General features: G+C 42.4%; 1 protein-coding gene across 15 annotated transcripts in view; it reads left to right on the forward strand.

Moving 5' to 3' along the window:
- Positions 1-23,199, forward strand: part of cacna1bb (calcium channel, voltage-dependent, N type, alpha 1B subunit, b) — a 320,447-nt gene that overhangs the window by 64,095 nt on the left and 233,153 nt on the right. The gene's annotated exons all lie outside the window — the stretch shown is intronic.

The following is a 23,199-nucleotide window of genomic DNA, read 5'->3' on the forward strand; positions in this document are numbered from 1 at the left end:
CTCTGGGGGAACATGTGCTTCCTCTGAGACACATGAAGCCAGCAATCCGCATCTTTTCAAGCTGCTGCTCATGGTATGTCACAGGCAGTGGTGGCTGGTAGTCTTTCAAACAGGGGAGGCTGGTCGGTTACGATATTTCCAGATTTTAAAAGAAAAAACACATCAATTTTGCCCATACTCTTGCCTCTGATCTGGCTGATTGTTGACAGGGTCACAAACTGTGAAATAACAGGTTCTTTTGGCCCATTAGCCTACTGTCCAATATACATGATGGTGGTGTTGGGGGGGGGGGGGGGGTGTATATTTTAACATTTTATATTTTAAAATTGTGGCATGTTGTTTAAAAATTGATCATTATTGAAAGCAGCTCTTTGTCAGGAACCTCAGCAGTAACAGCAGAGTGTTCTGGAATAGGCACAAGCACTGACCTTGGGGAGCCAAGCATAGAGCTGGGTGCCACACATTTCATTCAGTGACACTTTCCCTATATTTTACTTATTTTGACTGAGAAATGTTTTATTGAGAATTTTGATAACCCTTCACTTTTAATCCAGGTCTGTAGTGTGAAATGTTCTCGGCTGTGTTTTTGTTTAAAAATGTTTTCCAAATTGTAGCTGTGTTTAATTCATATCCAGAGAAATATATATTCCAATATAATATACTCAGCATAAACATTTTAAATAGAGTCTATATTTTTGGTCCATCCATGACATATTACTAAAGTAGCCTATTGACTGTTGTTGATGTGGGTCACTTGCTGTTAGCCAATTCACTTTCTCGTACCAGGAGAGCTGAAAGGAACGAGTATTATTCCCTACCTTTTTCACCAAGTCAATTTGAGGCGTTGGTCTACCCTGCTCTTTAATTTTAATTTTTTCCTCGAAAGGAAGACTGGCAAATGGCTTCGCCAAAATTAAATCAGCAATGCTTGGCATCCGTGCGCAGGTTTCTTGCTAGCTGACTAGCCCCCTCAAGTTCAAGTTCAGTCACTCAAATAAACGAAATTTCTGGAACTAAGATAGCAAACTTGACAACACTATATTTACACTTTATTTACAATGAAAATATATGCAAACTAAAAAAGCTGGTAGAAACCGTATGTAATGAATGAAATCGAAATGTAAGCCGATCTCTTACAATACACCACAGCACTTGCGAATCCGCATGGGACTGAACTGAAATTCACTGCTGCCTGTCTATATTTGAAACGAGCTGTCAATCAAAGAAAATATCCGGCCATTTTCACCAATCACCAGTCTCCTCGCAGGAACTGCCATGTCCCTCCCACTGTGAGGCTGGGAGTCCGGTGGGCAGGCGTTCTCGCAGTATTTGTCCAATAACCGTCTTGCATTTTGATATTGAAAAGCGCATAGCTCCCAAATGCCATTGAAATCCACTGAGGCTGGGAGTCCGGTGGGCGGGCGTTTTCGCAGTATTTGTCCAATAACCGTCTTGCATTTTGATATTGAAAGCGCATAGCTCCCAAATGCCATTGAAGTCCACTGAGGCTGGGCTGCATCGCGCTGTCACGAGGGGGAAAAACTCACGCACACATTAGGCGAACTGGGGAAAGTTATAATGGAATGATTTCGCACTGTAGTTGGGTTGAGCACATATATTTCTATGATTCTGGATCTGAAATAGCAATGTTATAAGGTCGGCTATAACATAAGCCTAGCGCAATTCATCCTACATGATGTTCGTCATTTTTAGAGGAGGCTGAGCCACCCTCGTTGTCTTAGAGCAATCGCCCGTGGTCACAGGGGAGTGTAAAATACTCAGAGGAAAGTGCGATCTGCCTCTTCTACATACGTGAGCTCCAAGAGCCTGTGATTGACTATTGACAGTGTGATTAAGAGGAGAGCAAGAGTATGCCATCCCTCTCATCAAAAAAGCATGGCCAATTTTGCTCCCTTGGCTCTGACATCTTCAGAATTCAAACTCGTGATGTCCAGCGATCAATACCAAATAGTGTGCCTTCTATTTGCATCTGTATTTGTATCTGTTAAGAATGCATTTCCTGTGTAATCCAGGTAATGTATTCATATTCAGTTCCATCCCTAGTAGAAAGAGACACACATAACTGCATTTAGATGTTTAGCACAAGTTCCACTTTGTTTTATAACCCTGATGATCACCATTGAGTATTCACGATTATCTAGTGATATAATGCTTCAGTAATACTTGTCTCTGTTTGCCATCTTAGTGAGGCTATTAAACCCTGGTGCTCCTCAGTGATGGTACCACAATGCTCACTAACAGACAAAGCAAGCACTTGTTGAATAATTAAAGACATTAATCATGTCTGTCTCCATTTTGTTCTCTTATTTCTATCAGGATGGACTCCGGAGAGCTTGTGGGCTGTGAAATGCTGTGATCACATGACGAGTTAATAAATGAATACTACTGGCTGCTAGCGGAGAGGAGAAGGAGGGGGAGAGTGGAGGGTAGGAAGGAAACAAGACGGGGAATGGAGGAACTGAGTTGGGTGGAAAGGAGTAAAAATTCTGTACTTAAAACAGACTCAAGCTATTTGCACACTCTCAGACAACATGTAACTAACCTTACGTTTAGTCTAGCAAATGCCAGGTGATCATTCGTTTTAGGTGTGTGAAACAGAGCCATGGTTTCAGTTTAGTTTACGGTTTGATGCTCAAAAAGGGAAGAATAACCATGGTTTCATTTTATCTTGCCATATATGACTACTCCTGAAAATGTATACAAAGACATTCTGAAGAAAAATAAAGCATGGAAGGAGGTAGCAGAGATTGTTAGTGCTCCTACCGACTATAGATACAACCCCAATTCCAAAAACATTAGGACGCTGTGTAAAACACAAATAAAAACAGAATGTGAAGATCTGCAAATCAGGGAAACCCCATATTTCATTGAAAATAGTACAAATACAACATATCAAGGGCGGCACGGTGGTGTAGTGGTTAGCGCTGTCGCCTCACAGCAAGAAGGTCCTGGGTTCGAGCCCCGGGGCCGGCGAGGGCCTTTCTGTGTGGAGTTTGCATGTTCTCCCCGTGTCCGCGTGGGTTTCCTCCGGGTGCTCCGGTTTCCCCCACAGTCCAAAGACATGCAGGTTAGGTTAACTGGTGACTCTAAATTGACCGTAGGTGTGAATGTGAGTGTGAATGGTTGTCTGTGTCTATGTGTCAGCCCTGTGATGACCTGGCGACTTGTCCAGGGTGTACCCCGCCTTTCGCCCGTAGTCAGCTGGGATAGGCTCCAGCTTGCCTGCGACCCTGTAGAAGGATAAAGCGGCTAGAGATAATGAGATGAATGAGACAACATATCAAATATTAAAACTAAGAAATTCCATTGTTTTAAAAAAATATATATGCTCATTTTGAATTTGATGTCAACAACACGTTTCAGAAAAGACGGGCAACAAAAGACTGAAAATGTTCAGGGCAATATGCTACCATCCAGACAAAATCTTTTTCAGGGAAAGCCTTCCTTCTTTCAGCAAGACAATGCCAAACTGCTTTCGGCACATATTAAAACTGCATGACTCCATAGTAAGAGTCTGGGTGCTAAACTGGCCTGCCTGCAGTCCAGCCCTGTCTCCCATTTAAAACATTTGGTGCATTATGAAGCACAAAATATGACAGAGGAGACCCCGAACTGTTGAGCAACTGAAATTGTATATCAGGCAATAATGGGACAACATTTCTCTTTCAAAACTACAGCAATCGGTCTCCTCAGTTCCTAAATGTTGACAGAGTATGATTAAAAGTAGAGACGATACAACACAGTGGTAAACATGCCCCTGTCCCAACTTTTTTGAAATGTGTTACTGACATCAAATTCAAAATAAGCATACATTTAAAAATAATAATAATAATAATAAAATTTCACAGTTTCAACATTTGATATGTTGTCTCTGTAGTATTTTCAGTGAAATATAGGGTTTTCATGATTTTGCAAATTATCGCATTCTGTTTTTATTTACAGTTTACACAGCATCCCAACTTTTTTGGAATTGGGGTTGTAGTTAGGACCGTTAGCTTGCTTTGCTAATCTGCCAATGAGGTGAGTACAAAGCACTAAAATAAAAAAAAATAATAAAAGTTTAGACAGTGCACAGCCAAAAGCAATAATAGTAGCAGTCGCTACAAGCCCACAAGAGATGAACTAAAAGTGACATGAGCAACTTGTCACTAGTGTGAGCGTCACGAGTGTAAAAAAACAATCTGCTCTGCACTCGTGTTGCTTTCCCCATGTGTGTTGATGTTTTTTATAAATTTTGTTTTACTCATTAGATATGCTAACACACTGGAGTTTGCAGTTTGTCAAAAAAGACAGGAATGACTGATGCCATGTTTGCTCATATTACCATTACGCATGCAGCCTTTGTTCCTAAAGATGAAGAAAAGACAGAATTAAGTGGAATGATAGATCGGGAGAAAGGGTTTTGAACAAGAGCATGGCACAAAAGGAGTCTCTCATGGTCACCTGGAGCCTGTGTCTCTGCCTCTTAACCTCTATGAGCTTCACTGCACACTGATCCAACATCATGGGATCTGCTTTTATTGTCTTCCACATTTTCTATTCGGTCAGTCCGTGTCTTAAAGTCAGGGGGGACTTTCTTTGTGTTCATCTGCAGTCATTAGTGTCTGTTTTTACTTTGCATCACCTGAATGACCACAGTACAAAGCCTGCTGCATCCATTTGCATTTAAATTTATTCATTTGGTCGAGGCTTTTATCCAAAGTGACTTACAAGTGCGGTAGAATGTACTGCATCAATAACGGGGTTAAACTGACAATCAAGCATGTCAAATGATGAATATCAAGTCTTTCATGTAAGAGTTATTTAAGACGCTTCCTGTCATAGGAAGCCGTGTATGATTCAAAATCATCTGTGTTCAGAAAATCTCAGGAGAGCATTTAGGAAGGATGGTGTTTTTCTTTTCTTTCTATTGCTAGAGAGTAATCTTCTAATTGAACCCAGGATTTAAAGGTGCTTGAGAGTTGCCTAATTTGCATTGAGCACAAAGTTACATGAAACATGACAAAAGGTGTAGAAATCTTGAATGCCAATTCAGTTCAACTGTTTTTGATCATGGCATGAATAATGGCTTAAAGTCATGCTTGCTCTTGGCTCCCTGAGAGTTGTCAGCTTCTTGCATCAACATTTTGACCCTTACTCACCTCGAGATAGTAGTTGCTCAAGAAGACTTGGAACAAAATCCCAGAGAGCAAGCCCTCTCCTCCCTGGATCAATAGAAAACCAGCTTGAGATATACGACAGCGTTGTGGTGTCAAACACGTTTATCTGTACCAGTCCTCTCAAGAGCGATCGGCTTCCCATGCTTAATACAAATTATCGACAATATTTCAGACTGTATTGCCTACCACTTCTTATATAGGATTATACTGGATATCCGTTTTTGCTGAGGATTAGATTCAGTGACACATTGTCCCTGAATATGAACAATATTGCACATGGTTCATCAAGGCATTAGGATAAGGATAAAGACAGACTGCCAGTATTTGCTAGAGAGTCTGCTACATTTTGTCACTACACAAAAGCCAGGCACCATCTCATTTCACAGAAAAGCGCACATTGCAAACAAGCAGCTGCACATGTTTTCCTGTGGTCTTTTGCAAACATGCAATACTCATAATATCCCACCAACTGCTTCAAACAAAACATATTGTTCCCATGGTGAGACAAACAATGTGCTAGTGTTTGTTTTTTTTCTTATTTTGGTCCTGTCTTTGCACCTCATCCTGTGATTGGTTTATTCCCCATGCGTGTGCACCTGTTCTGTGTTTATTCCCTGATTAGTATGTCTATATTTATTTCTTGCTTTTTCTTTTCTTGGTGTGCAATCTTTTCCAATATCCATGTCTTTAAATCGAGTCTTAGTTTCCCATGATCCTTATTACTGGTTTACCACGAGCTGGCCTAGTGGTTACCGTGTCTGCTTCTCAAAAGGCAGATCGCAAGTTCTACTCGTGGTTGGGTCATACCAAAGATCATCATAAAAATGGTACCTACTGGCATCTGGTGAGGCACGCTGAAATACAGGACCTTCTTGAAAATCACTTTGGTGAAGAAGCATCCTGTTAAAATATCAATGTAAATAAAAATAAATAAAATACAGGTGCGAGTAGGGAGTCAAACTCTTGTGACTGGCCCCCCACTGTCCCCCTCCCATGCTAGGATCTGGTCTTCCCAGGCAGTCTCCTGTCCCAGTACTGACCAGCTCTTTGAGGCACATGGGTACAGAGCTGATCATTTCCATAGCCCTCAGCCTCTCGCCTATCATATAGCTAGGGTTACAGCGGGGGGCTAGTCCTCCGGTAACCACGAGAGTTTGACTCCCTACTCACAGCGTGCCTTGCCAGATGACAGTAGGTACCATTTTTATGATGGTCTTTGGTATGACCCAACCGTGAGTAGACCTCTCCCGGTCAAGAGGTGGACATGCTAACCACTAGGCCCCCCACTGTAACCCTACCTACGTAATAGGAAACAGAGATCAGCACTGCCCAGTGCACAATAAGAGCCTGATTAGTGGATGGGAGACTGCCTGGGAAGACCAGGTCCTGGCATGGGAGGGACTTTGAATTTGTTCCTGGTTTAGAATCCACTTTGGTCTGTTTTATGATCCTGACTATGGTTTGTCCAGTTTGTCTGAAGTAAACCCATGCTGAGTTTGAGTTTACGCACTTGCACCCTACCTCGTTTCACCACACCATATGTTACACTAATAACGTTTAAAGATGAGATGGAAAGTTTTCTGATTGTATTTTGTTCTGAAAAACTCACTTTGTCAGTGTTCCAATGTTGTCCATTCAAAACTAGAGCATAGAAGTGCAGATACATGGAAGTTTGGAGAACCAGTAAGATTTCAGACTTCAAGATCCTGAAGCTTGTGGCCAGAAAAGTGTATAAAAGATATCATAGCTTATAAGTAGAGGGTCTGATGCTCAGAATACACAAGAACCCTCATACACCTAAAACCCAAGCACTGAGAAAAGGGATGTTCACATCATCTGTATGCAACCATTAGCCAATTTCTGAACAAATTTAGCATACTTTATGATCATATCCAACTTAATCTGAAAACAGTGACACACTTAGAAGCAAACTGCATAGACTCTGTACAGCATTGAGAAGGAAGTCTTTGCTGTTACAGGAGGTTAGACAGTGGCTTGAGTTGTACCATCTAAAAAGGCTCACGGGGTGGTCTCATAAGAGACCATCTCATCTGGAGGTGCGAATGGAAGTGACTCAACTTGTGATTTCTGTCCTAGGGACACTCAAGTACTTCCTTTATTTTCCTATTGGTGCTACGGTAGGTTGCTTCACTATTTTGACATCAAATTCAAAATTCATCTAATATTTATCCACTCTTATTAGATTTTTGTTTTATCTCAAACTACCTAACATCAATTTCACAGACAAATGTAATTTTAGTTAATGAAACCTTTAAACATGTACGGGGTTAATGCAGTATGAATTGATAGTGACTCACATGATGAACTGCTCACATTATCATGCTGGTTTTTAGGAACAGGGCACCAAACACCAGGAGGCCTTTTAGTTGCCATGGCAATTGATTTGGTTCTGTGTCTCCGTGCTGTATGTGCGATGATTGGAGAGGGGGAAGTGTGGCACTGAATAAAATCATCTTTTATTCTGATGCTTGTGAAATGACAGGACTGGTGTCACACAGGCAAAGCTTGCCCTGATCTTTGATGAAAAAACTGATTCAAACTGAGTATGCCCAGAAATACTAGAACTTGGTCATAAGTAAATGAACTACACCAGTATGCCAGAATGTATGAATATATAAGAATAAAAGAATGTCCCAGACAAATAACTGGGTAGCTCACCGCTAACAAACTAGCTTGCGTTTGTTACAGGTAGACACTGGGATAAGATAAGGTCCAAAACCAAAACTCGAAATATTCTATACACTGTTTTTAAGGTCCAATGTCAGAAACTATCATTACCAAATTGTAATATTTAAAGCATAATATATAAAATTATACGTATAACAAAGCAGTACACACACACACACACACACACACACACACACACACACACACACACATATATATATATAATAGCTACTACAGTATGAGATTGAATAAACCAAAACACTGCAAAGTTTCAGGGTGTTTTTGGTATTTTCTTAGTGCCAGTTTTGGTGTGGGATTTGAGCATATATAACTTATTTTGCTTGAATGGAAATGATATTTTAATTTATAGATATTATAGGCCTATTATATATATAACAAGCCTATTATATGCATAATGGGTGGGATGGTGGTGCAGAAGTTAGCACTGTTGCCTTACAGCAAGCAGGTTCTGAGTTCAAAACTGGTGGTCGACTGGGGCCTTTCTGTGTGGAGTTTGCATGTTCTCCTTGTGCTTGCGTGGGTTTCCTCTGGGTGCTCCAATTTCCTGAAGTGTGAAAGGTTGTCTGTCTCTTTGTGTTAGCTCAGTGATAGACTGGCGACCCATCCAGGGTGTACCCTGCCTCTCATAGAATGAATGAATGAATATATACGAAAAAATAGTATGCAACCTGTGGATAAAAACATTATCCATGTCAGAAATTCAAAACCAACAAACAAAACAACAGCAACAACAAGCAGAATTTCTCTCTGGATCTCAGTATATATTCTTCACAATTTATTTACCATTTATTGGCAGCTATAATTTTTTAAATTAATATTTAATAGTATTTATTAATGGCGGCACGGTGGTGTAGTGGTTAGTGATGTCATTTTCGTACAAATCCACTCCCTGCATTTTAATACTGAAGTACTGAGAGTCTCTGTGTTTGAAAAAAATTGTGACTTTTGCTGTGTTGGACCTAAATACCAATTTATATAATCAGACTCAGCCATCCAAGTGGAGTTAATCTTTAAAAATGAAATTGTTACGTTCAGGACAGTTATGCTGAGTGGCAAAATTCAAAAGTGGCATTGCTATAATAATTCTGCATATATTAAGGTTTAAAACAAATGCAAACAAGAAGTTTCTTCGGCAGCAATTCCACTCTGGGCTGACAAGATGCATTAAGCAGATTAAAAAAAAAATGTTAAATAGTGGGACCGTTTTGATCCATGGTACAACCTTAAAATGTGCCATATACAGTACAAGTACCCTCAGAAGGACTCTTTTTTAATTTTTTTTTATTTTTTACTATTGATACACTCTCAGAAAATATAGTACATTATTGTACCTTTAGGGGTGCAACAGCTTGTTACTGGGGCAGTACCCACTAAGGTACCCTTAGATACTGCTTGGGAACATATATGTATCTTTTTGTCCCTAAAAAAGTACACATAGTTATCATAAGGACCAACAGTGTGCCTTAAGGGGGACATTAATGTAGATTGTACCTTGGGGGACATAAATGGAATCCTACAGTACCCTTAACATATCCTGTTGAGGAGACATCCAGGGTATATAGGGAAAAGAATGCTGGAGATGGAGTTACCAGGTAGAAGAAAAGAGGAAGAACAAAGATGAAATTTATGGATGTGGTGAAGGAGGACATGAGCATGGTTGGTTTGACGGAAAATGATACGGAGGACAGGAGGAGCTGGAAGGACATTATCTGCTGTGGCAACCCCTAACGGGAACAGCCGAAAGAAGAAGAAGATGATTAGTACATCCTGCCTGCTACAGTGATCTGTATAAGCTAGACTGAGAAAGAGCTGCTACTTCCTCCTATCTCTGCCCTTCCTCCCTTTCAGCCTCTTTTTGTTTCCTCCCTTAGGCTTTTTCTGCAAACATGTCCCCGTCCCTCACCTGACATTTAAATGTTAACGCCTGTTCAGATCTAAAGAAAGCCTCTATTATGTTCAGGGTCATTCCCTGTCATGCTGGCCTTGTCCAAGTATCCCCCATGTCGGGGACTTCACTTTCTCTCTTCAAAGAGGCCAATGCTTCAGAGACCTGCTGTGGCTGAACGAACCATATGCAACGACACTTAATGCTCGATTTTAATTAGTCAGATATTGATTCATTTTCTCTAATTGTATTAATGTTTATAGAGAAACAGTGTATTTACAAGGACTTGTTATGGATGCTTCATGGAATCTGAGTTTAATAATACATGGATTAAAATGCATTGTTACCTAAAAAAAGATTAATATAGTGAAGTCTTCTGTAGCTAGACATTTATTTAACATTTATGGAAGGAGTCTCCAGTGTCACTGCTTTGTAACAGGTAAAGTTGTTCCTTTACATTTTCCACAATGGGAGAGTTGTCAGGATAGAAGATGTCATCTTCTGCTATTTCTCTATAACAAGTGAAAATGCAAGAGAAAATGCAGGACTGTTTATGTAAGAGAACTCTTACAGGAACCTGGTTTGTGGACAACATGAACTGTATCCATAAACAAACAAAATCATGACATATTGTACTTTTTTGTAATTGTTGGCAAATTACTGTGATTTCAGGGGAATAAAACTTCACTTTGTCCTATGATTGGAAAAATACTCAACTTCAACATGGCAGATTATTTTCTTATAACAGCACGTCCCATTGTGTTTTATTCCTTATTATCCCCCGCCAAAATGAAGTTTTGGGTTTGGATATAGAAATAGGTTCCGTCTGTCCGTCCACCCATCCATGTTTTTGTTTCCGGGCCATATCTTTAAAACTACTGAAGATATCTTCATGAAACATTGTATACATATCAGGCAACATGTAAACTGGTGCCTTTTGCTATTTTGGAATTTTGAAAAAAAGTATTTTTCAAATTTTTGCATAAAATTAGATTTTGACTTAGTTTCTAAGAGCAATGTTCGTTTCCGGAGCATATATCCAAAACTATTCATGATACGGATTTGAAACTTGGTATACGTGTTAACAAGGTGATGTAGATATGCCTTTTAGAAACAGGTTCCATCCATCTGTCTATCCGGCTGTCTGTCCGGTCATGTTTTTGTTTCCAGGTCATACCTTTAAAACTACTGAAGATACAGTATCTTCATGAAACTTTGTATATATATCAAGCAACATGTGAACTGGTGCCTTTTGCTATTTTGGATTTTTGAAAAAAAAAAATTTTTTTCAAATTTTTACATAAAAAATTGATTTTGACTTAGTTTCTAAGAGCAGTGTTCGTTTCTGGAGCATATATCCAAAACTATTCATGATACCGATTTGAAACTTGGTGTACATGTTAACAAGGTGATGTAGATGTGCCTTTTCAGACTAGGAAATTTGAGAAATTTAAATTTTTCATGTTTCCATGGAAACAATTTCAGACTTAGTCTCTCAGGTTAGTCTTAGGGGTAGGTTTTTTTTCCGGAGCAGAACTTGAAAACTATGAGTAGTATGGTCTTGAAAGTTGGTATATGTGTTGATTAAGTAATGTATATGTGCCTTTTGATACTAAGAAATGTGAGAAATTTAACTTTTAGCTCACCTGGACCAAAGGTCCGGTGGGCTTATGCCATGGGCTGCTGAGGTCAGTGTAAAGAGGTAGGCTTGGTTTCCTGCAGCAGAACTTGAAAAATGTGACAAATAATATCTTGAAACTTGGTATATAGTTGGTATATAGGGCAGAGGATATAGATGACTCTACACCGTAAAAAAAATATTTGTTGTTTTAACTTAAAAAAGTTAGTGCAAGGGCTGCCTTAAAATTTTGAGTTCACTGGAATTCACATAGTAAGTTAAATTGTTGTGAACTTATTATATTAATTTCAGTGAACTCAAAATTTTAAGGCAGCCCTTAAGGCAACCCTTGCACTAACTTTTTTAAGTTAAAACAACAAATCATTTTTTACAGTGTATCTTCTTGTTTACTGCATGTAAGGAATATAGAACACATTTCATATACATGTTTTTTATTATTTAATGTTTTATTTATCAGCATTTGTAGCAAAGTTTAATGTTTTCAGAGAAGGAATACACATGTACATCTGAATATTTAAGCAATTATCCAATCAATTATCAAATCATGTGGCAGCATCGCATTGCATAAATTCATGTAGATACAGGTCAAGAGCTTCAGTTAATGTTCACATCAAACATTAGAATAGGGGAAAATGTGAGCTCATGGACTTTAATCATGGCATGGTTATTGGTGCCAGACAGGCTGGCTCCGAAACTGCTAATCTCCTGAGATTTTGCACACATAACAGTCTACATTAATTTATACAGAATGGTGAAAAACCAAAAACATTCAGTGAGTGGCAGTTATGCAGACTGAAACATGGCACTGATGTGAGAGGTCAGAGCAGAATGGTCAGGCTTCTTTGAGTAGACAGGACAGCAACAATAACTCAAATAACCACTCTTTACAACTGTGGTGAACAGAAAAGCATCTCAGAACACATAATGTGCCACATCTTGAAGTGTATAGACTAAAACCTTGTGTGCTTTTTACACTGGCAGTGGGAACAAGTTGTGCCTGGAACAAGTTGCGTCCACTTTCCTTCATGTTTACATGCTCACTCTCTATCGGTCCAAGCTGGAAGTTAGACAGGTAAATACAAAAGTGTACATACAGTACGTAAATCAGTGATCAGAAGCAAAATGGCAGGCGATGATGAAAGGCATGATTTCATATTTTTCAACATTTAAATGGCTCTTATAAGAAGAACACAGCGATGAGGGGTCCAGAACGTAAACACAAATGCACAGCGTTGCATCAGGATGCTCCAAGAATGTCAATGATGGGAGAGAATCTCTTTTATGTTTATGTTGATGATAGTAATTCCTGTCCTTGTCGAACACTCAGTCTGAAGCTACGAATGGTACGCGTTTGCTGTGAAGAGGTCTTGTCCAGATGATAAATGACCCAGATGAACACTACTACACATGTGTAAGGGCCTCTGCATGCTCTTGCGACAAGGCTTTCGCAGATAGCTTTTCGCAGACAGTTGTAATTTATCGTTGAGCGGGGAGTAATAGGCATGCGCGATGTTATTCACCGCCACAACGCAAGGGGGCGCGAAGTCACGAAATCGCTAGGAGTAGTTGGTGGGTGTGGTTAGTGGAGTGTTTATCCTCCGGTTACTTATAATGACTAGAACTGGAGTCGTATAGATGTACATACTTCCTCACTTCCTCGATCAACCGCTCTTCGTGCTGCTCCATCTTCGTTCGTGTTTTTAAAAATGGCAGTAGTGAAAACAAACCAAACCGGGAAAGTAGGGAAGCGGAAGTGCGTGTACAGCGGATGTAGAGTGGACCTGGAGTGGACCAATCAGAGCCCTCTTGTCTGCGACGCTGTCTGCGAGGCTTCTGCGGTGGTCACAATTTTTGGGATGTGCGCGCATGGCGTCTGCGAAGGTGGGGGGGCTACGCAGACGCCATCTGTGACGCCATCTGCGAGGACTGCGTTGTCCGCATAAATTGGCCTTAAGCCTTCCTACTTGCCACTGATTGTGTTTAGATGGTAAGCGGGAACAAGTCGCACCCGAAACAAGATGCTGTGGAACAAGTTGCACCACCTCGAAAAGGGGAGCAAGTTGTTCCCATCAGTGTCAAATTGTTCTAGAACAAATTGTGTTTAGACGGGACGCTGTGCCGAGGCAAATGTTCTGGGAACAACTTGTTCTGGCACAAGTGTCCATGTAAAAGCAGCTTTAGAAGACCGCATTGGGTTACATTCCTGTCAGCAAAGAACAGAAATCTGAGGTTACTCTGGGCACAGGCTCACTGAAACAGTCAAGTGTCCAGTTTTTTTGTTTCCACATAATTGGCTAATTGGACAGGGGTGCATTTGTTCCTATTAAAGTGAGTGTGTGTACACAAAGGAAAAAAAAAAGCAATGTTCAGTGACCAATCAAAACCTAAAATAAAAAAACATCAAAATTTCCCCCCTCAAGCCTTATTACACTGACTTCATTGCCAACTATATTGTAATATTTATAATACATGTATTATACGTGTACTAGAATATAATAATTGTTTTAATTAATTGGCATTAAACCCATGTAGTTTTCCGAAAGAGTTCTTTCACAAAGGTTATAAAAAGGTCTCACGTTATTTTAGATATATGTATATTGTTGTAAAAAACTGAACCATGAGACCAAGTAGATAATTTCAATAAACAATTTTATCCTGCTATTTGTTCTTCACGAGCACTTATTGTTGTTACTGTTGTTTCCTGTTAGATTATGTATTCGACTGGTATAATTAACTTAATATATGCACAGCCCCATACCCGCATATGAAAAACACATTAACCCATGGTAGTAGAGCCTAATCCTGAACCCAACCATGCTGGTAGGGCGTCAACATACACTGTATTCTTGCTTCGTCCTGTCTTTCCATAAATAGTCTATGAACAAAGCCACACATGATTCATCTCACTGTGTTGTCCATCTCTGTCTGCTTTCTCAGTTTGATGCTGTGCTTCGCTGAAGTTGAGGCCATATCACCTTCCTGTTACTATGGTGACGGACAATGAACCATCCCCAGCATGGCTTACGCTTTACACATACTTGTCTCTCCTTTTCCCCATCATGGTTTTGGGGAGACGTGGGCTGCTCCTTTAATGAGTCTCTGACTTTTCTTTTTGCCGTTTGTGGCTCACCTTGACATGTCATCTGTAGTTATTAAGCCCCTCATGGGCTACTGAATACAGTGAAGTGAAAAAGAATAAGAGCCCCCGGCTTCTTTTAATGGAAGATTATAATGACATTTCAATGAAATCATAAGCTCAATGAGCAGAAAATGTTCATTTCCCCCTCTCTATACAGTCAAAATTAAATCCAGTGTGGAATATTACGATCTCAGTGTTAAGCCATCTTAGGTTATTCGTATTAGCTTTAGAGAATCAGTTATTTCACAAATGCTCAAGAGCAATCCATGCTAATATAGCCAAGCTGAAGAAGTGCAACAAGGGGTAAATCTCTCATCTCTGAAACAGCTGCATTTGACTGTCGAACAATTTCCACTGTGAATGGATTCATCAAATTAACAACATATTTACAAAACTGACAGCAAACAGGTTGGAAGACCAAACAGGCACTGTTGAATTCTCGATTCTGATTGGTCAGCAGCTCTGACAGTCACTCAATAGACTGTATAAAATAATGTCCATATTCTCTCTCTCTCTCATACACACACACACACACACACACACACACACACACACACACACTCTCACACACATGCTCTCTCTCTCTCTCACACACACACACACACACACACACACACACACACACACACACACACACTGTCTGTCTGTCTCACACACACACACACACACACACACACACACACACACACACACACACACACACACACACACAGTTATTCTCAATTCAATAGTACGAATTACTTTAATCTTAGACCTTATTAAGCAAAATATTAATATGTTTTATATGTTTTAGTGTCAGGATCCGCAAGAAACACATCAGGCAGTATCAAAATGGTTCCTAGAGGATGGAGTGATGAGCACGTGGCTTTGTGAGTCATTAATAAAGGTGTAAGACAGTGTTATATACAGCACAGTGAGACAACTGACACAAGAGCATGTTACATTGTATGTGATTTTTTTTTATGATAAAAAAGGCAGCTTTTATTTAATAAAAAAGTTGAGCATGTGTTCAGACCAAAACTCTGATGGATTTGATCTAAAATGGATCAGAAGGCTTTGCACAAACATGTGTAGTCCATGCCAGCTTGAGGACAGGAATTTAGTCCTGCCTTGCTGAAGGCCATTTCCGGAAGCGGCACTCCCATACCTGCTACCACTCCTCTCCCATCAGCCAGGGCTTTTTAAGAACTGTTTGGAGCTACTCCCTTTGCCAGACTGTCTCCTGTAGACTTTCCTTGCCTTGCTACAGCTTATTGGTATTGTGTCTTCTTGAGTCTCCCCGCCTGAATTTTTTCTTGGTTTTTTGTCCAGTTTTTTGTCCCTGTTTTTGCCTGCCTGTTCTTTTGAATTGTGTCTTTTGCTACCTCTGCCTGGATTTCCCTTGTCCCTGTGTTCATCAGTTTCCGTGAAGATTTTTCTGTCGCGTTTTTTGTCCCAGATTGTGTCTACCTGCTCCTCTGTGTTTTTGACCTCCTGGCCTGTTTTTTGACTATCAATTTTTGCCTGAACCCTACTGTACCTTTTGCTTTTCTGCCATCTACTTCATTAAAGAAGTTTTCTCTTTACACTGCCTGTTTCCTGAGTCTGCTCTTGGGTCCTCACTTCACCTCAGCTCACCATTCCTGACAGCACAGTCTGGCACACATGGACCCAGCAGATTTCACCCAGCTAAGAGCAGCGGTGTAGAAACAGGGAACTCTCCTTGGGACCCACCAACAGGACATCCAACAGGTGACTCATAACCTTATTGCCATCTCGGACACTCCCAATCTTCTTGCCACTCAGCTACAACAGCTTCAAGCAACGTCTGCTCCTACACAACCCCCTCCACCTACTGCTCCTCCAGCCCCTGCTCCAGCCCTCTTTAGAGAGCCGAGATTTCCAGCCCCACAGCCATACGACGGAGAACCAGGTACCTGCAGATCATTTTTATCTCAATGCTCGCTAATCCTTGAGCTTCAACCACTGGCCTTCCCTACAGAGTGTTCCTGAGTGGCCTACACCATCACTCTCCTCACTGGCAAAGCTAGGGAGTGGGGAACAGCTATGTGGGATGCCAATGCACCATGCTGCGCCAGCTTCAAGGATTTCACAGAGGAGATGAGGCAAACCTTTGATCACTCTCTGTCTGGCAGAGAGGCAGCAAGAGAAATCATGGGGCTGCGACAGGGTGCCCGGTCCACTTTTGACTATGCGATTGAGTTTTGTACTTTGGCGGCATTTTGTGGCTGGAATGAGTGCCTTGTTTGATGCATTTTTGAATGGGCTGTCAGACTCCATCAAGGATGAGCTGGTCTCATGAGAACTGCCACCTGATCTCCCCAGTCTCATGGACCTCACCAGTCGTATTGACTCCTGGATCAGACAGCAGGTGAAAGACAGAACTCTGACTAGTCTTGCTCCCCCTCAGTCTCCCATTCCTTCCGCTGAGCCAATGCAGGTAGACAGAGCCTGCATCTCACCTGAGGAACGACAGCGCCGTTGGGATATGAGGGCATGTTTTTATTGCGGACAGCTGGGGCATTTCTACCAATCTTGCCCTTTAAAAGGAAGAGCCCACCAGTGAGTTTAGGGGCCCTGGTGGGCAATGTCCAGAATCAGCCCCCTACTGATCAACCGCTACTCCCAGTGGTCATTATCCATGGCAATCAGCCCCACGACCTCCAGGCACTCATTGATTCAGGGGATGACAGAAACCTGATCTGCTCGAGCACTGCCAAATGTCTGGGGATTCCACTACTGTCTCTGAACCTGTCCCTCACTGTCCTGACCCTTAATGGTACTGGTCTGACCACCCTCACCCATAGAACAGCCCTGGTCACCTTAAGAATTTCTGGCAACCACTCTGAATCCATCCAGTTTTTTGTCATGAGTAATCCCCATGTGCCCATAGTTCTTGGTCTGCCCTGGCTAACTCTACATAACCCCCATGTCAACTGGACTAAGAACACTATTTTAGGATGGAGTCAATTCTGTTTATCGTCATGCCTGAGATCTGCCCTTTCTCATGCCAAGATGCTCCAGCCCACCATTGGTGAATACCCTGATCTCTCTAACATGCCTCCTGAGTATAATGACTTAAAACCTGTGTTCAGCAAGTCTCAAGCTGTTTCCCTTCCTCCCTATAGGCCCTATGACTGTGTAATTGACCTCCTCCCTGGGACTGCACCACCTAAGGGTCGACTTTACTTTACTTTCTCTCTCCTTCTGAAAGGCAAGCCATGGATAAATACATCACCGAGTCCTTAGCATCTGGAATTATTCATCCCTCCTCTTCTCCTGCAGGGGCAGAATTCTTTTTTTGTGGAGAAGGACAAATCCTTGCGCCCTTGCATTGATTACAGTGGGTTAAATGACCTCACCGTCAAGAACCGTTACCCCTACCGTACCTCTCATGTCTACGGCGTTTGAGTTACTCCAGGGAGCCCAGATTTTCACCAAGCTAGACCTGCATAATGCTTACCACCTTGTGAGGATGAGGGCAGGGGATGAATGGAAGATGGCATTTAACACCCCCACGGGCCACTATGAATATCTTGTGGTTCTGTTCAGCCTGACTAATGCTCCCGTGGTTTTCCAGGCCCTTGTTAATGATGTCCTGAGGGACTACCTTAATGTTTTTGTTTATCTGGATTTTTTCCCCCCGCTCCCTTGATGAAGACCACATCCACGTCAGGCAGGTCCTTCAGCAACTCCTGGAAAATAAACTTTGTTAAGGCTGAGAAATGTGAGTTCCATAGAAGTTCTCTCTCCTTTCTGGGTTTCATTATCTCCCCCGCACAGATTCAGATGGACCCCCTGAAACTCAAGGCAGTTGCTGACTGACCCACCCCGTCCTCTCTGCAAGAACTCCAGCAGTTTCTTGGGTTTGCGAATTTCTACAGGTGATTCATCAGGAACTTTAGTATGGTGGCTGGGCCCCTCATGGCTCTAACTTCCACCAAGGTCCCTTTCAGCTGGGAGGAAGGGGCCAAGAAGGCATTCTCTGAGCTCAAACGAAGGTTCACATCAGCACCTATACTCACCATTCCAGATCCGTCCCGGCAGTTTGTGGTCAATGCTTCGGAGTCAGGGGTGGGGGCCATATTGTCCCAAAGATCGGCTAGTGACAAGCTTCATCCTTGCTCCTTCTCTTATCGGCTTTCCCCCTCTGAAAGAAACTATGACGTTGGCAATAGGGAACTGTTGGCTGTTAAACTGGCCTTGGAAGAATGGAGACATTGGAGGGGTCAGACCTTCCCTTCATCATATGAACAGATCACAAGAACCTTGAATACCTCAGGACTGCCAAGCGCCTCAATTCTCATCAGGCCCGATAGTCTCTCTTCTTTTCTCGCTTCAAATTCACATTTTCCTTCCGCCCAGGCTCTAAGAATGGTAAGCCCAATGCCTTGTCCAGAATGTTTTCTCCCCTCCAGGAGGAATCGACCTCCCCTGAGACCATCCTTCCTCCATGGTGCCTGGTGGGGGTCGCTCTGTTAGAGGTGGAAGCCCTGGTCCAGAAGGCCCATGAACAGGACCCAGGGCCCAATAATGCACCTCCTAACTATCTTTGTGTTTCTGTGCGGGCACAGGTGTTGCAGTGGGGTCATGGTTCCAGAATGGCGTGCCACCCAGGAGCAGCCCGGACTCTGGCACTCATCCGACAACGTTTTTGGTGGCCATCCGTCAAGGAGGACGTCCAGAGGTTTGTGGCAGCTTGTGACATCATCTGCGCAAGGAACAAGACTGGCAACAGATCCCCTGCCGGCCTGCTGAGACCCCTTCCTGTTCCCCACCGGCCCTGGTCACACATAGCTCTGGATTTTATCACAGGACTCCCCAATTCAGGTGGCAATACTTGTATCCTCACTGTTGTCGACTGTTTTTCTAAAGCTGTTCATTTTATCCCTCTGCCCAAGCTTCCCACCGCCAAGGAGACTGCCGAATTGCTGATACTCCATGTTTTCCGTCTGCACAGACTCCCCTCAGACATCGTATTAGACCATGGACCCCAGTTCTCTGCCCAATTCTGGAAGGCTTTCTGTAAACTCATTGGTGCTTCTCGCAGTCTGTCTTCAGGTTTTCACCCTCAGACCAATGGACAGATGGAACAGGCCAACCAGGAGCTGGAAGTGGCTCTCAGGTGCATGGTGTCCAAGGATGATGCCTCCTGGAGCAAGACCCTTCCTTGGATAGAGTACGCTCACAACTCCTTACCCACCACTGCTACAGGTCTTTCCCCCTTCCAGTGCTCTCTGGGCTACCAGCCACCACTCTTCCCCGTCCAAGAAGAAGTCACCGTGTCCTCTGCCCAGATGTTTGTGTGCCGCTGCAGGAGAACGTGGGCATTGACCAGGAAAAAGCTCCTACGTTCTGTCAAGATGTTTAAATAGCAAGCCAACAAACACTGCTCGGCAGCTCCCATCTATCAGGTGGGGCAGCGGGTTATGCTCTCCATTCGCCACTTGCCCCTCAAGATGGTCTCCCGCAAATTGGCTCCCAGGTTCATAGGACCTTTCCCCGTCTCCAAGGTAATTAATCCCTGCTCTGTAAGACTGTCTCTGTCCATAACCATGTGCTGTATTCACCCAACTTTCCATGTCTCCCAAGTTAAACCCCTTGTCTCCAGTTCTTTGTACCCACCCTCCAAACCCTCTCCTCCTCCCAGGTTCATAGATGGCGGTGAGGTCTTCACTGTCAGGAGGTTGCTGAAGGTACAACGCCGAGGCAGAGGACTCCAGTACCTGGTTGATTGGGAGGGGTATGGTCCTGAGGAGAGGAGCTGGGTTCCTGCCAGGTTCATCATGGTTCCCACCCTCATCACAGACTTCCACCAACAACACCCTGAGGCACTTCCTAAGGTGCCTGGAGGCACCTGTTGAGGGGGGGGGTACTGTCCAGTCCATCCATGCCTTAGATTGTGGGACTTCCAGGCCGGATCCAGGACAGGAATTCAGTCCTGCCTTGCTGAAGACCATTTCCTGAAGTGGCACTCCCACACCTGCTACCACTCCTCTCCCATCAGCCAGGGCTTTTTAAGAACTGTTTGGCGCTACTCCATTTGCCAGACTGTCTCCTGTAGACTTTCCTCGCCTCGCTACAGCTCATTGGTATTGGCTCTTCTTGATTCCCCCCGCCTGAATTTTTTCTTTGTTTTTTGTCCAGTTTTTTGTCCCCGTTTTTTGCCTGCCTGTTCTTTTGAATTATGTCTTTTGCTACCTCTGCCTGGATTTCCCTTGTCCCTGTGTTCATCAGTTTTCATGAAGATTTTTCTGTCCTGTTTTTTGTCCCAGATTGTGTCTACCTGCTCCTGTGTTTTTGACCTCCTGGCCTGTTTTTTGATGACCGATTTTTGCCTTTCCCCTACTGTACCTTTTGCCTTTCTGCCATCTACTTCATTAAAGAAGTTTTCTCTTTACACTGCCTGTTTCCTGAATCTGCTCTTGGGTCCTCACTTCACCTCAGCTTGCCATTCCTGACAGCAAAAACAACACTGGATAGATACCATATTTTCATTCCCACCCAGTCTTCTATAATGGAAATGTAACAGATATCATGTATTGCCACCTGACTATATTTAACAATGTTACAGAGTGAGAAGCTCCATGAGACGTGTGAAACATATGAGACCGGATTTGAAGTATAAGGTGGCAAGTCCATTGTTGTGAAAAGCCCAAGCTGAGACGTTAGCAACATGGCAGCACTCAAGCTGCATCATGTCTGTGTTGAGAGAGTTTGCTTCCTGTTTCTGAATACTTGTTTTGCTCAAGCAAAGGGTATTTATGGGGAAACCATGGCTTGAAGATTAGAGAAGCAGCTTGAGGATCAAAAGGTCACTGGGTTGATTCCCAAGACCAGCAGGAATAGCTGAAGTGTCCTTGAGCAAGGCACCTAACCCCCAACTGCTCCCCAGGCTGCTCACTGCTGTTGGTATGTCAGGGTCCTGTTGTACATCGCTCTGGATAAGCACGTCTGCTAAATGCCTGTAACGTAATATTTATAACATGTTTGCTTATCCTTGACTTGCAAGTGATGTCAAAGTAAAATAGAAACCCGGATGTCGGCCATGTTGGTGGAGATACAAATGCGGGGTCAAGTGACATTCCATGCAAAACAGTCACACGTGCGCAACTCTGTTTTTCCACTGCTTGAAGCGTTCTTTTCGCTCTGCCATATCTTTGTGCTGTATATGGTTCCGATTTCTTAGAATTCCATCCGTGATTCGGAAAGAGAGAGAGGAAACTCTGAGGCTTAGTACGGAGAGGAGATGAGCACTGCTGAACATCGGCAGGGCTGATCTAACAGAGGCTAAAACCAAAACAGCTCGTGTTTGCAGTAATCATTTTATTTCAGGTGAGATTCAAAAGCTTTCTCAATAATATCATGGAAGAATTTTATTTCGTATTGCTAGAATTTTGCTATAAAATGAGTGTTCTCTTGTCGTGGTTCACTTGGTCATTGTTATAATTTTAACACGTGTATTGCCATTTCACTTCTAGGAGCGACAGCAAAATTATATAATAGAAACAATCCAATTTAGGCACGCACTCAGAACATGGGCTATGTTGAACTTGATTCTTCGGCAGCCAAACCAGATAGAATGTGATATCTGGGTACTCGATGGTCAGTAGAAGCGTCTTATCTTCAGAAAAGTCTGACTTTTCAAATAATATGGGTCAAAATCGCAAATATCTATCTTCTCTTTATATTGAATCTTCGCTCGACCATTCAAGTCGTGGTAATACTGAGAAAATTCAGCACTGTTTACAGACACGCTTTCAGCGGCTGCCATCCGAGTTGCTTTGTATATCCACCATCATGCAGATGCTCATGACGTAGCACATTTTGATCACGTGGTTGCAAGTCATCTATATCCAACAACATTTTCCTTTCTTGTTGTTTTAAGTTTGCTGCAGGTTGCTTTACGTTGAGGCAGTATGAGTAGTTCCATCTCAATATCACTTCATCATTTATGCCCCCGCCAGGAACTTTACGACCGGTCACATGATGATTTAGATTCCCAGTGGAGCCATGGTAAAGGATTACTGCAAATGTTACTAGGTCGCCAGGGGATAGATTAGAGTTTCGACTTTACTGTTTTGCTCCCATTCCCACAGAACACCATTATAGTATAATAGTTCGATAATACACCAGGAGGTGGTCTGAACTGTATTGGAAGAAGAAGAAGGATAAGAATCGTGGAAAATATACAATTTTCAGTGTGTGTGAGAATGGGGTAAAAGAGATAGAGAGAGAGCACAACAGTGAGAAAGAACGAGTGAGTGAGAGAAAGAATGAATCAGAAAGCGGTACAGACAGACAGAGAGACAATGAGAGAGAGAAAGATGCAGAGAAACAGAGTCAGAGGATGAGAGAGGCAGTCAGCTGTTTTGAATTTGATCCACAGAGAGAAGGTGAGAGATAGAAAGACAGACAGACAGAGAAAGAGACAAAGAGCAAGAGAAACAGTGACATTTATTTATTTATACATACACGTATCCATACCTCCCTGTCACCTGTTCTCTTATGAAAATACAGGAAATGTCAGTATCTCTCATCTCCCATATTTTATTTGTCCAAATGTGTCAGGTTGGCTTGTGGCACTGTAGCATTTTACACGTTTCTTATCACTTCTTTCATTTCATGTTTATTCCAAGTCTTTTCT

The sequence above is a fragment of the Neoarius graeffei genome, chromosome 12 (genome assembly GCF_027579695.1).
Source record: "Neoarius graeffei isolate fNeoGra1 chromosome 12, fNeoGra1.pri, whole genome shotgun sequence".
NCBI classification, from domain to species: domain Eukaryota; kingdom Metazoa; phylum Chordata; class Actinopteri; order Siluriformes; family Ariidae; genus Neoarius; species Neoarius graeffei.